The sequence below is a fragment of the Oncorhynchus keta genome, chromosome 33 (genome assembly GCF_023373465.1).
Source record: "Oncorhynchus keta strain PuntledgeMale-10-30-2019 chromosome 33, Oket_V2, whole genome shotgun sequence".
NCBI classification, from domain to species: Eukaryota; Metazoa; Chordata; class Actinopteri; order Salmoniformes; family Salmonidae; genus Oncorhynchus; species Oncorhynchus keta.
Window position 1 is genome coordinate 4,402,954 of NC_068453.1, and position 15,542 is coordinate 4,418,495.

Consider the following 15,542-nt stretch of genomic DNA (forward strand, 5'->3'; position numbering starts at 1 on the left):
TGCAACAAGAGGCAGGTCGTTATTGCGTTGGACTAGTTAACTGTAAGGTTGCAAGATTGGATCCCCCGAGCTGACAAGGTGAAAATCTGTCGTCCTGCCCCTGAACGAGGCAGTTAACCCTCCATTCTTAGGCCGTCATTGAAAATAAGAATGTGTTCTTAACAGACTTGCCTAGTGAAATAAAGATAAAATAAAGGTGTAAAAAAAAAAAAAAAAAACATTTCCGATTGTTATGAAAACTTGAAATCGGCCATTCCGATTAATCGGTCGACCTCTAATCAGGAATATCAAACACCATTCTTTGAAATGATGCTGCTGCATGTATGTATTACAATTATACACTTAAACGGTGTTTACCAATCCTGGCCCTGGGACATCAATGGTTACACATTGTAACTATGCAATAGACTAGAAACAGGATTGAACTCGTTAAAGGCTGATTTGTAATTCATATATACAGAAATATAATTTAAAACACTACACTACACTTCCTATGCATCATGTAAATACTCTAAAACCGGTTCATCTCAATATCTAACTCCATCTGCATTGATGAGGCACCCAAGTGAGGCAGCAGTCTTTAAGGTACTGCATCTGTGCTAGAGGCGTCACTACAGACACCCTGGTTCGAATCCAGGCTCTATCACAACCGGACCGTGACTGGGAGTCCCATAGGGCGGTGCACAATTGGCCAGTGTAGGCCGTCATTGTAAATAAGAATGTGTTTCTGGATGACCAGGGCCATCTGGGACTGCTTCCTTGGGGAATTCAGGCATGTGAAGGCTACCTGTGTCCTGCATAACTTCATGATGGACACGAGGACCAGGAGGGGCTCTGCAGCTTCCTGCAGTGTGCCAGAGGAGAAGTCTGCAGCTCTGCAGGATGTTTCAAGGATGGGGTCTAACAATGCAGCAAGAGAGGCAATCCATGCGATCTTCACCTCCTACTTCTTTGAAGAGGTTGCTGTTCCCTGGCAACACCATAGACAACACTATGCTATCCAAGGACCTCTATACCAGAGGAAGGCCCTAAAAATTGTCAAAGACTCCAGCCACCCTAGTCATGGACTGTTCGCTTTGCTACCGCACTGGAGCGGTAGCAGGTACTGGAGTGCCAAGTCTAGGTCCAAAAGGCTTCTTAACAGCTTCTACCAAGCCATAAGACAGCTAATCAAAGGGCTATCCAGACCCCTCTTTTACGCTGCTGCTACTCTGTTTATTATTTATGCATAGTCACTTTAACTCTACCTACATGTACATATTACCTCAACTAACCGGTTCTCCCACACATTGACTCTGTACCGGTACCCCCTGTATATTAGCCTCGCTAGTGTTATTTTACTGCTGCTATTTAAATATGTTACTTTTATTTTCTATTTTTTTTACTTCAAACTTAAAGGTTAAGGGCGTGTAAGTAAGCATTTCACTGTAAGGTAATATCTGTTGTATTTGGCTCATGTGACTAATAACATTACTTAGCTATGTCAACTGCAGTTATTCAATTCCCAGTTTCTCTCCCTTTAATTTCTACTTCTCAGGTGAGGGTGCTGTTTAGGTAAGGATGTGATGTCTGTCCAAAAACAAAACAGGCTCTTAAGATTCACCCATATTGAATAAATGTAGAACAATTAGACACCCTGTAACCCACACACTCATGTATCAATCCGATTGATGGATTGTGTTGTGCAGGTTCAGGTGTATAACTGTGGCTCCTTCCACCTTCAAAGAATATGCAAGAGGGTCAACTATGGAGAATAGTAAGACACTTCATTATTTCTACAACTACGCTATATTGTTTGTCCTCGAGTGTCTGTGCATGTTTTCCGCAAAAAAAAACTCACATTCCTGTTGAACACTTTCTCTTTAACTACCTTTATTTCTCAAGAACAGTCTCCTTCACTTCATCCCTCTCTCCCCTTCTCCCTAAATCCTCTAGGTTGTCGGTGAACAGCATCAACTCCCGAAAATCAGCAGAAGTGTTAGCTTTGCTGGCTGAACACCAGCAATTAAACAGAGACTCTTTGTCCCTTGCAAACTCAACAAACATACAGTGACGTTTTTTTTGTGGTTCCTGAAGCACTGCCTATAAGCTTCAGGCACCAACTCAGAAGCCCAAAACACAGTAGTTTTAACTGTATCGTAGTGTAAACTGTCTTCCAGGGAGAGAGCAGCTACTACCTCCTGGACTTTCCCAGACAATTTACATTACAACAGGAGCGGCCAAACCTCGAGTGGCCAATGCAGCGCAGTGGCAGCGCAGCGCACTCAAACGCAGAGAAATATGAATCAACTCCCGGAATGGATGGACTAAAGCTATATTTTCACTCACATCTAGGTGGGATTGATGAGCAGGTTGTGGAGTCACACTGGAGCCAGCGTCTAGCTCCAGTTGTCAGATCCTAACCTTGTCGATTTCCATTTTCCTAATTTCTAGATCAAACTGCATCCGTCTATCTTTTTGCTCCATTTCTAAAGGGGCCAGCCTCACCTTCAGCCTAGCGGTCCTGTTTGAACGACCCGAAGTAGAAGATAAAGGGTCAACTCGGGGCAATGTAAAGGGGGTACGAGCAATTCCTTCCTCCGCCCTGTCCTCCGACTTGGCATCGGAAGGTCTATCAGTCTCCTCTCCTGAAGCCTCACTCATCTTTCAATGGGATAATTTATTATCTCACTAAACCCTCCCTGACTAGCACCAAAAGCTCAGCCTTTAGGGCTTTCGCAGGGACAAAGAGTCCATAATGGTCAGCTATAGCGACAAGGTCTACTTTCCACACCCCCACCAAACGATCAACAGATGGCGCTTCAGTAAATTTGGAGATGACAGAGGCAGCCATTTTGTACACTGCAGTCTACTGAACACACAAACTATACAAGTCATCCAAACTCACAACCTACCATCCCACCTCAATCACTAACCACAGAGAACTCAGAGCAGCAGGGTCCGGTGGGTTTAAAGGAATTATCCCAGATGAGCCCCCATTATGTTACATATGCCTCTAGGAACAGGGAACGCAACACCCTGCTACAACTCAACTCTACGTGGTGTGGAAGAGGTATGGGACTGTAGGTGCGAGTAAGGATGACGAAGGCAGAGGATGTACCACTTACAGGGAATTTATTGATTCCTTCACACTGTAAATTTGGGGAAAAGGGGCTGGACAGAACCAAAACAAAGAAACTCAATGTCAAAGCCCCAGCTCCTACCTTACCTGCCTACCCACTACTTACCTAACTCAGCACCACCTGGTGCACTAACCAAAATACAGGGGGTAGTCCGACCAGGCCTTACCTAGTGTGCGTAGACAGTGAATACTACAGGTTATGTATGCCCGCAGGCCTCTTGCCTAAGCACTCCCTAGGTGGTGTGGTGTGGTGTGGTGTGGTGTGGTGTGCCCCCCGGGAACAAAAACAGAATAATTACTAATCATAACGGACCTTTTGGCATGCACATACCTTTGCAGAACCGGCTAGAAAATACTATACACAAACTATATGAGCAACAACCAACACAAGATGTCAAAGAAGCTCTCTCTGAGCAACAACCAATACAGGATATAACAATAAACTCTTTCTAAGAAACAACCAACATAGCCTATCACCCTCAGCTCTCTTAATAACAACAATCAACACAGAACACACTAATCATCGCTCTTCTGAGCAACAGAACACTGGCTTATATAGCTTCAGAAGGAGTCGGTAATTGAAGACTGCTGTTTCTGACAAGAGGGCGGGGTCAGCTCCAATCATCAATGGGGCTGACCAATCAGCTGCTTGGGGGAATATCAGGAAGCCATCCTGAAACACACACATATAAACAAAACCACAACACAGAAACTGGGGTACGTAAACACAGATCAATGCATATGGAGGGAGTTAGATATTGAGATGAACCGGTTTTAGAGTATTTACACGATGCATAGTCAGCTAGCTTGCTAAATCGCGATTTTCCTAAATTAACTTTATGACAACAACATATGCGTAATCGTTTGTCTCCACATTAACTAACATATTCCTGTCATGTTTTGCCTGATTCGTTATAACGTTGTAATCACTTACACTTCCCTCCGTCCCAGTATTTTTGTCAGCCATCTTTGCTAAAGACGGTCTCCAGCCTTGGGTCGCATAGCGTCAATCTCGTCATGGGAATCACTCGATATGATTGGTCATCGCCCAGCGGTCGCCGGTGGTGATTTTTATTTTTATTATGAACACAACAAATACAACAACAAAAAACAGAAATATACAAACAAGAGTACATAAACCTAACAGACAGGGGTATTACATATCCAGATTAATTTTCAATTTGTTAAATACTTTTATGGTGCGTAATTGCTTTTTTGTTTTTTCATTTACTGAGAATTTCAAAATAATATTTCAATTCTATCTTAAATCATGTGAAAAGAGGTTTGTTCTCTGCCCACTTCATTTTATGGACAAAGAATCTTCCATGAAAGATAAACAAATTAACAATGAAAGTTAAATCAGGGTCCATATCATTCAAAATAAAACACAATATCTCGTCTTTCAAATAGTCTTTCAAATTAACATTAATAGTTGTTTCTTTTCAAATAAAATCTTCTAACTCACACCAAAATCTTCTGACATAAGAGCAGTCCCAAAATGGTCAAGAGTCTCTGGGTCACAATCACAAAATACACGTTTGATATCAATAGCTATTTTAAATCTGTGTATAATAAAGGTATTTTACAGGGTAGATTCTATGAATGAGTTCGTATGATACCTCTTTCACCTTATTAGATGTACAATATTTACCAGATAACAACGAAACTGTTCCAGTTCACTTGTCCGAGGGCTGCATTCCAGTACATGTTAGCAGAGGGAATAGTAACATAGACATAGTTTCCTTATATACGTTATTTTACATTTGATACTCCTCTGGAGTGAATGTAACATTCTGTGTTCTAATAAATTCTGGATAATCATATAGTTGTCCAAAGTTTGTATTTTTCACCGCTTCCCGCCGACATTTGCAATGCAATGCAGCTGAAGTAACGTAGCGAGCTAACTATTTTCTAGCTTATTCCCTTCAGGAACAAAAACAATGGCCATTTACAATGGCAGACCTGCCGTGTGGTACTGGCACATGACGTGGGGCGCTATTGAGTCTCGGCAGCTAACCAAGCGAGGGTCATTATATACAACAGTTAGATCGATGGATATGTTCCCCTGACCAATTATAACGATGAACAAAATGTTATGATTGTTTACGGTTGAAAATGTGAAACTGGCTCCAGTGTAGGCCCTTTGCGATTTGATATAGCGCTGAGCGTCTATTTAAACAATGAGGCCCAAGAGGGTGTGGTATATGGGTTATATACCAAGGCTACGGGTTGTTCTTACCACGACGCAACGTGGAGTGCCTGCATACAGCCCTTAGCCGTGGTACATAGGCCATATACCACTAACCCCCAAAGTGCCTTATTGCTTTTATAAACCGGTTGCCAACACAGTAAGGCAAGAAACTACACATCTATATTGAAAATGTTGCTTTAATAAATACATTCACAATAAATACATACTGCCAGAAAAAGTAGTCCGGACGAAAGTATCAACGCTAAACTGGTTGCTATGCAACATAACCACAGGCAAGATGGCAAGCTTACATTAAATGTATGCAAAAACCGAGCATTAGCGCCCCTTTATAGAATGACAATTATTTATTAACATTGATCTGAATGTTGTCATTTATTGTGCACAAATGAAAAAAATGTTCCATGTTTGTTGGCTCCACCCTACTGTAAATGGATGACGGAGGTAGTAGTTTGTGTACATCTGTGACGAGCCAGCTATTTTTCAGGATTTTGGCAGCATTGTTGCGAGGGTGTTCACTCCTATCGGCTCTTGACATGTGTCCATTGAAACACAGGGGAAAACAACGTTAGCTAATAGTTAGGACTACAAAACGACCGGTTATATTGTCAGGGTACATTTAGAATGATGTAACTAGCTAACTAACAGTTACATAACATAGTATCCATTCACTGCTTTGTCGCATCCCTCTTCCTCAACTTTTTAATTACGCTGAGAGACGACACATTGTTGCGCGTTGTGATTTCGGTGTCCTGTATATTCCATGCCAGACTGAGAGGGGGTCATTGATATGTCGGTTCAAGTCCAGCGGCAGTTTAGCTGCTAATCCCATCCTTTTCGCCATTCATGTTTCTCACTTAACCATAAAAGTCCCGTAAAATGACTTTCAGCTCCATTTTGGTTGTATTCACAAACTCACAATGTATCCCTTGTTCGGCGCACCAGTCAGTGAAGCGGGTAAGTGCCTACTTTTGTTTGTTTCACAATTCGTTTAGGTTTCTATCAAATTCATTTTAACGTTTATTTTCTACATCGTCATGTGGAACTATTATTGCTGTAGCCATTTTATCGAGGTGAAAAGGCGCAATGATATCATGGTGACCGTATACACTCTCACATACACACGGCTAAATGCTGTTTTTAGCCAATCAACATCCAGTATGCAAACTACCCGGTTTATAAAGAGCTCTATACTAAGAATAACGATTCTGACCGAGACTGTCGCTTCTGACCTGTAAAGTTTCTGACCGAGGGTCCCTTTTATTCAACACCTCAGTTCAGATGAGGACATGGAGTCATCCTCCAGTGAAGATGAGGGGACAGACCGGACATCCTGGTACCTGGTCACATCCAGCTGTGACCTGTCAATCAAGGCAGGTGGGGCATGTTTTGCATGTTATTCTGACATCAATACCTGTCACATATCCGTTTTTTTTTAAATGTGAATAAAATAATTGACTTAATATAGCCACATACAAACTTGGTCTCTTTTTTGCTTTCTTGAGTAAGGCAGCTCCAAAATGCAGGTGTTTCAGCCTAGTTCAGTGCTTTCTGTGGTGGTGGGGCAGCCAGCGGAAAATGCGGAGCGAAGGGGTTGGTAATGTTCTCCAGTTGCGCCTTGATTGGGGAATGTTCTCCAGTTGCACCGTGATTGGCTCAGTGTTCTGTCTCATGGGGACACTACATCACCGCAAAATCTAAGTACCCATCCAAGTAGGCTCAAGGTTATTGGCCACAGATACAATGACGTCAAATTACATTGCATCTACAGTAGCGAGGTTTTCCTATAGGAGGAAGCAGAATGCAGAGTACCTTTTAATTTATATATATACACTGCTCAAAAAAATAAAGGGAACACTAAAATAACACATCCTAGATCTGAATGAATTAAATATTCTTATTAAATACTTCTTTACATAGTTGAATGTGCTGACAACAAAATCACACAAAAATTATCAATGGAAATTTGGATTTGGAGTCACTCTCAAAATTAAAGTGGAAAACCACACTACAGGCTGATCCAACGTTGATGAAATGTCCTTAAAATAAGTCTAAATGAGGCTCAGTCGTGTGTGTGTGGCCTCCACGTGCCTGTATGACCTCCCTACAACGCCTTGGCATGCTCCTGATGAGGTGGCGGAGGGTCTCCTGGGGGATCTCCTCCCAGACCTGGACTAAAGCATCCGCCAAATCCTGGACAGTCTGTGGTGCAACGTGGCGTTGGTGGATGGAGCGAGACATGATGTCCCAGATGTGCTCAATTGGATTCAAGTCTGGGGAACGGGCGGGCCAGTCCATAGCATCAATGCCTTCCTCTTGCAGGAACTGCTGACACACTCCAGCCACATGAGGTCTAGCATTGTCTTGCATTAGGAGGAACCCAGGGCCAACCGCACCAGCATATGGTCTCACAAGAGGTCTGAGAATCTCATCTCGGTACCTAATGGCAGTCAGGCCCCCCAAAGAAATGCTACCCCACACCATGACTGACCCACCGCCAAACCGGTCATGCTGGAGGATGTTGCAGGCAGCAGAACGTTCTCCACGGCGTCTCCAGACTCTGTCACGTCTGTCACATGTGCTCAGTGTGAACCTGCTTTCATCTGTGAAGAGCACAGGGCGCCAGTGGCGAATTTGCCAATCTTGGTGTTCTCTGGCAAATGCCAAACGTCCTGCATGGTTTTTGGGCTGTTAGCACAACCCCCAGCTGTGGACGTCGGGCCCTCATACCACCCTCATGGAGTCTGTTTCTGACCGTTTGAGCAGACACATGCACATTTGTGGCCTGCTGGAGGTCATTTTGCAGGGCTCTGGCAGTGCTCCTCCTGCTCCTCCTTGCACAAAGGCGGAGGTAGCGGTTCTGCTGCTGGGTTGTTGCCCTCCTACGGTCTCCTCCACGTCTCCTGATGTACTGGCCTGTCTCCTGGTAGCGCCTCCATGCTCTGGACACTACACTGACAGACACAGCAAACCTTCTTGCCACAGCTCACATTGATGTTCCATCCTGGATGAGCTGCACTACCTGAGCCACTTGTGTGGGTTGTAGAATCCGTCTCATGCTACCACTAGAGTGAAAGCACTGCCAGCATTCAAAAGTGACCAAAACATCAGCCAGGAAGCATATGAACTGAGAAGCTGTCTGTGGTCACCACCTGCAGAACCACTCCTTTATTGGCGGCGTCTTGCTATTTGCCTATAATTTCCACCTGTTGTCTATTCCATTTGCACAACAGCATATGACATTTATTGTCAATCAGTGTTGCTTCCTAAAGTGGACAGTTTGATTTCACAGAATTCTGATTGACTTGGAGTTACATTGTGTTGTTTAAGTGTTCCCTTTATTTTTTTGAGCAGTGTACATTATTCATAACCTTTACATGATATTGTATACACATTACTACATGATAGGAATACCGTTTGATACACTCTATACCTCATGGGACCTTTAGTGACCAGAGGTGGGCCAACCGTTTAAAATCTTCTTACATTTTTATTGAGGAACAGTCCATTGTTAGTTAGAGTACTTCAACATTATTACAATGAAATGAATGTTGTAAAAGTGTATGGTGTAAATTAAAGTGATCCGTCTTTGAATTTACTTAATTCTGGTTAATTTCAGCAGCTTATTCCTCTTTGGCGTTTGTTTGTCTGTCTTTCATGTCTTTGTGCCCACAACTTGAAATGAAAGGCCATAGTATGAGTTATAATACCCATGAAACCTAACGGCCAAACAAGAATATCGTTCCAATCTTTTTTTCCACCATTAATTCTTCCCGTAGGGTTTTTTAGAAACACTTAAAGTAAGGGCTGTGTTTTGTGTAGGCTTACCCTGTCGTGACGTTTTGATAACCGTCTAACTCTCTCTAAGACAAGGTAACTTTTATCAATATCCGGGGGCTCATTGAGAAAATAAGTGTCAAACACAACGTAGCAGCCAAGTAGCCTACTACAGTGGGGAGAACAAGTATTTCTAACACTGCTGATTTTGCAGGTTTTCCTACTTACAAAGCATGTAGAGGTCATGTAGAATTTTTATCATAGGTACACTTCAACTGTGAGAGACGGAATCTAAAACAAAAATCCAGAAAATCACATTGTATGATTTTTAAGTAATTCATTTGCATTTTATTGCATGACATAAGTATTTGATCACCTACCAACCAGTAAGAATTCTGGCTCTCACAGACCTGTAAGTCTTTCTTTAAGAATCTCTCCTGTTCTCCACTCGTTACCTGTATTAACGACACCTGTTTGAACTCGTTACCTGCCAAATCGTCAGTGTATCAAATACTTGTTCTCCACACTGTATATGGTGGTGAAACTGACAGCACTCTCCAAGGTGCTGATTAATTCAAAGCATTTTAGACATCACTGCAGTATGCCCACATACTCGAGAATAGCTGCAGGCCAAATTTCTTATAGCCTAATTTTCTAGACATCAATGTACAGCATGAAAATTGACAATACTGAAGAACACCCACAATATGCACACATACTCAGCTGTGTGGCTTATAATGTTCAAGACACCAATGTAGCAGTAGAACAAATATCATAATATTGGAATATAACTTAAAAGTAATAATAATAATAATATATGCCATTTAGCAGACGCTTTTATCCAAAGCGACTTACATTCATGTGTGCATACATTCTACGTATGGGTGGTCCCGGGGATCGAACCCACTATCCTGGCGTTACAAGCGCCATGCTCTACCAACTGAGCTACAGAAGGACCGCGTGATGGGCAGTGTTAGTAGTAGAAGGGGTTACCTTGGTAACACTGTTGGGATATCATCTTCTGAGGGAGTGTTAGTAGTAAGCAGGGGCTACCTTGGTAGCACTATTGGGATATCATCTTCTGAAGGCACTGTTAGTAGTAACAGGGATAACCTTGGTAGCACTGTTGGGATATCATCTTCTGAGGGCAGTGTTAGTAGTAGCAGGGCTTACCTTGGTAACACTGTTGGGATATTATCTTCTGAGGGGAGTGTTAGTAGTAGCAGGGATAACCTTGGTAGCACTGTTGGGATATCATCTTCTGAGGGCAGTGTTAGTAGTAGGAGGGGTTACCTTGGTAGCACTGTTGGGATATCATCTTCTGAGGGCAGTGTTAGTAGTAGCAGGGGTTACCTTGGTAGCACTTGTTGGGATATCATCTTCTGAGGGCAGTGTTAGTAGTAGCAGGGGTTACCTTGGTAGCACTGTTGGGATATAATATTCTGAGGGCAGTGTTAGTAGTTGCAGGGGTTACCTTTGTAGCACTGTTGAGATATCATCTTCTGAGGGCATTGATGTTAAACATATATACCGTGTTGAGTTACCTCAAGATGAGGTAAAGTTGATTAAAGCCACCGCACATGTATATTGAGTGGCTATGGAGGAAGAAGGAGATAGGGAACAAAGTGAAAATGATATGGCTTGGGAACACTTCTTGGAAACTGTAGCCTGACAGGGGCAATACTGGGTGAATGCATGAGGAGTTGTTTTTTTTTAGGGCCTTCGTGTTTTTTGAACCCAGCAGAAAAAGTATCCTGAAGGCATAGAGTAAAGTGAAGAGAGAGTGAGAATCGTCATGTTATCAAACTTTTTTCGTTGCATATATAATTATGCATAACTTAACACATTATTAATACTCGTTATGTTTTGTATTTCTTTTTGGTTTTCAAGTTTTGTGTAACGGTTTTCTGGTGAAAGAGAGCTGGACCAAAATGCAGCGTGGTGGTTATTCATGTTTAATTTATAAAGACACTATACATGAATAAACTAACAAAAACAATAAACGTGCGAAAACCTAAACAGCCCTATCTGGTGCAAACACAGAGACAGAAACAATCACCCACAAAACCCAACACAAAACAGGCTACATAAATATGGTTTCCAATCAGAGACAATGACTAACACCTGCCTCTGATTGAGAACCATATCAGGCCAAACATAGAAATAGACAAACCAGACACACAACATAGAATGCCCACCCAGCTCACGTCCTGACCAACACTAAAACAAGGAAAACACATACGAACGATGGTCAGAACGTGACATTTTGTGCTTTCAATCTCTTAGGAACACGATGGAGGAAATGGAGGAGGTCAAAAGCTCCAGCTGAAATGGAGGAGGTCAAAAGCTCCAGCTGAAATGGAGGAAGTCAAAAGCTCCAGCTGAAATGGAGGAAGTCAAAAGCTCCAGCTGAAATGGAGGAAGTCAAAAGCTCCAGCTGAAATGGAGGAAGTCAAAAGCTCCAGCTGAAATGGAGGAAGTCAAAAGCTCCAGCTGAAATGGAGGAGGTCAAAAGCTCCAGCTGAAATGGAGGAGGTCAAAAGCTCCAGCTGAAATGGAGGAAGTCAAAAGCTCCAGCTGAAATGGAGGAAGTCAAAAGCTCCAGCTGAAATGGAGGAAGTCAAAAGCTCCAGCTGAAATGTCATTATCAGTTGTCCGACGAGAGATGGAAATACGAGTGTACATAGTGTGATTATAGATCAGAGGGCATAAGTCTCAGAGGGGTAAACCTAATCATCAACTGTGAATATTAATCATATTTTATTTCTTCTTTGTGCTTTATTTTTTTGTTTATTTATAAGTTATTTCCAAGTGTATATAATGTTGAACAGCATGGAGTTCATGTTCAAAGGGTGGAACTGATGAGTTCTAAACTTGAAATATCCTTATTCATGTTACTGAGGGAGGGAGGGGATTGTAGAATGTTTACGTTCCGTCAGAACATGTTATTGTTAGACATCAGGTATCCTATGGAAAGGAGAAGGGTCACAGTCTGGTACAAGGACAGCCGTGAGTTGGGGAGGAGTGGGGAATTTGGGCAGAAGTCAGGTTAGATGAAGTGAGAAAGAACAGGCATCACTAAAGTTCTGTCTAGCAACAGAGATATAGTGGCTATCCCGATGTGTAAGGAGGAGACTCCTTAGGAGGTAGGTTTAAACTCCAGTGCTTGTGTAAATATGTTTTTGTCTTACGCAACTGTGTGACCCAGTGGGTGAATAAACTTGGTTTGAGTTTTTAATCTGTTTAATGAAGACATAAAAACGATGCAATAACTCATATAGAATCATGTAGTAAAAAAAGTAAAGCCTCTGAATTGGCAGTGAGTGATCAATAGTATGGAAAGCCTTTGACAGGTCAATGAAGAAGGCAGCAGAATGTTTTATCCATAAAGTTAACCACATCCCTAATTGTAATTAGGGATGAGGCAGAGCTAGTGCTATGGCCTGGTCAAACTCGACTGATGTACATTTAGAAAAAAATTCACAGATAAGAAAGATCTTAGTTGAGAATTAATCAAAAATTCTAATATTTTAGCTAGGAAAGAAAGTTTATAAAATAGGCCAATAATTATTTAGGTCACAAGGGTCACCACCTTTGTGAAGGGGGAGTACATTGGCCGCTTTCCAAACTTGGGGATAGTACCAATTAATGATGCCTGAGCCTGTTATATTTGATATTGTATAGGCTTAGGCCTATTTATTTTCTTGATTGTTGTATTTGTCATTGTCATGTATTTATTTTCTGTCTCTAGACAATACAGACTGGTCTCTTATTGGATGACTCTTGAGTGGATGCTGAGGGGAGAACGTCTAAGTCGAGGCCAAAGACGGGTACTCCCAGCCTGTTTGGTGGCAGCAATTAGATCTAACTACCCTGATCCCAACCACAGCTATGTTGGATTCCAGGAAGTTGAGGAGGCTCATAGCATCTTATACGAATAACATTTTCAAGAAAAAAGTTATTTCTTTAGTATTTTTTATTATAAACACTTAAAAATGTTATTATAAACACAACAATTACACAGTTACTATGCCAATCACACTTTCACTCGGCATTAGTTGGACCAGGGATTTACAAACTTGTTCCTGGTGAGCTACAGTCTTGTAGGTTTTCACTCCAACAGGTGAGCTTGTTTAGGGTTGGGTTGGAGTGAAAACCTATGGGACGGTAGAGTTCTAGGTACAAGGTTTGAGAACCGTGGGGTCATAGAGATAGAGTGGGCTGATTCGAATATGCTGAGCCAGGGCACCGGAATATAGCAGCATGGTGCATCGTCCAGAAACATATTTTCCATAAATTATATGTTTTAATTTTCAAAATACTTTTCATTGGGAAAGCAGATCAAGCTTTTTAATAAAAAGTAGGGCTGTGGCGGTCACAACATTTCGTCAGCCAGTGTTTGTCAAGCAATTATAGTGCTGCGTTGTGCCCTTCTCCCTGAGTGTGCTGCGCAATCTGATACGTCTCTCACTCACACAGCTCTCTGTCAGGTCTTTCTTACAGGCTTCAAGTGAAGACAGACACATCAGGGACGCAACTGCGCACGTCCTTATCCAATTCCGAGGTGCATATTGAAGATATTGGAAGAACCGTCCACATTTACTTTTTGTCAGCCAACAAGATGAGTAGGCCTAACGAACAGCAAAAGCACTAGCCAATGTCAATATACTATCCCCCATAGTACCAAAGTCAACGAAAAGTCAAGTATTCCAAACATAGTCTGGGAAAGTTGTGGGATGTGATAGATTCCAAATTAACACAACCACTAGCATGCAATGTGGCTGACACAACAGTTCAGAACATTTAGCTTAAAATGTTGATAAACTATTAAGCTATTTCTTCACATTATAAGCTCAGCAAAGCACTATAAGCACAAATGTTCCATTAGCGTACAACACCGTTATCAAAAGTGAAAGCAATTATGCATGTAATGATTTTATTATAAGGTGCATTTTTATGGTGAAAATTATCTTCCCCAAACTTGAAACTCACATGCTGCTTATATATTTGGGCTCCCGAGTGGGGCAGCGGTCTAAGGCACTGGATATCAGTGCTAGATTCTTCACTACAGACCCTGGTTCGATCACGGGCTGTATCACAACCGGCAGTGATCGGAGGTCCTATACGGTGGCGCACAATTGGACCAGTGTCGTCTGGTAGCGGGGAGGGTTTGGCTGTTATTGTAAAAAAAAAAGTTCTTAACTGACTTGTGTAGTTAAATGAAGGTTAAATAAGAAAAATGAAGGTGCATTTTTAGGTGAAAATTATCTTCCCGAAACTTGAATCTCACGCGCTGTGTAGGTATGCCAGTTAGGCTCTACACCCCTTGTAAAGCTGATGAAATGTGCTTAATTTTAAGAAGTTATTTGGCCAATTTAGTTGTGATTACAAACCTTATTAAAACATATAGGCCCATGGGCTAGGCTACATGAGGTGTGCAACTGATTCGTACAAGTCTAAAAAAAAACAATGTTTCTTATTCTGGGCATCATTCACAAGTGATAATATATCATTCACAAGTGATAGGCTAATATTGTCACCCATCAGACTATTCTTGATTTAATATTTTCTTTACATATGCAAAATAATATAGGTGTGACATTTGTTTTGATTTAGAATGGACCATTATCATGCACGAAACCGGGACAGAGGAAAAAAATACATGTCATCTATGCACTTAAATAGCGAACGGAGGACGCTTTTCTACGTGGTTTATTTTCATGCCAGCCAGGTAGGCTATACTCCTGTTGTAAATATGAGCAATGTGCTTAATATTAGGAAAGTTAAGAAATAAATAGACAGTTGAAGTCAGAAGTTTACATACACTTAGGTTGGAGTCATTAAAAAACGTTTTTCAACCACTCCACAAATGTCTTGTTAACAAACTAGTTTTGGCAAGACGGTTAGGACATCTACTTTGTGCATGACACAAGTAATTTTTTCAACAATTGTTTACAGACAGATTATTTAACTTTTAATTCACTGTATCACAATTCCAGTGGGTCAGAAGCTTACATACACTAAGTTGACTGTGCCTTTAAACAGCTTGGAAAATTCCAGAAAATTATGTTATGGCGTTAGAAGCTTCTGATAGGCTAATTGACATAATTTTAGTCAATTGGAGGTGTACCTGTGGATGGATTTTAAGGCCTACCTTCAAACTCAGTGCTTCTTTGCTTGACATCATGGGAAAATCAAAAGAAATCAGCCAAGACCTCGGAAAAAGAATTGTAGACCTCCACAAGTCTAGTTCATCCTTGGGAGCAACTTCCAAATGCCTGTAGGTAACGCGTTCATCTGTACAAACAATAGTACGCAAGTATAAACCCCATGGGACCATGCAGCCGTCATACCGCTCAGGAAGGAGACGCGTTCTGTCTCCAAGAGATGAATGTACTTTGGTGATGAAAGTGAAAATCAATTCCAGAACAACAG

At 41.7% G+C, this 15,542-nt stretch overlaps 2 long non-coding RNA genes across 6 annotated transcripts in view; one reads left to right on the plus strand and one right to left on the minus strand.

The window, feature by feature from the left end:
* The window catches only part of LOC118366069 (uncharacterized), a 232,255-nt gene extending 219,371 nt beyond the window's left edge, over nucleotides 1-12,884 (plus strand). The window contains exons 1-4 of one of the 5 annotated variants that reach the window (XR_008088918.1): nucleotides 6,138-6,287; nucleotides 6,607-6,707; nucleotides 11,394-11,586; nucleotides 11,643-12,884. This is a non-coding gene — a long non-coding RNA (uncharacterized LOC118366069). Of the gene's footprint in view, nucleotides 1-3,717; nucleotides 3,839-6,137; nucleotides 6,288-6,606; nucleotides 6,708-11,393 lie in introns of those variants that run through there. The other 4 variants (XR_008088921.1, XR_004821867.2, XR_008088922.1 and 1 more) reach the window with 4 other exon arrangements.
* On the minus strand, nucleotides 3,098-4,133 carry LOC118366070 (uncharacterized). The gene is made up of 2 exons (XR_004821868.2): nucleotides 4,056-4,133; nucleotides 3,098-3,794 (listed from the first exon to the last, which is right to left on the minus strand). It is a non-coding gene; the product is annotated as an uncharacterized LOC118366070 (long non-coding RNA).
* Nucleotides 12,885-15,542: the final 2,658 nt, after the last annotated feature.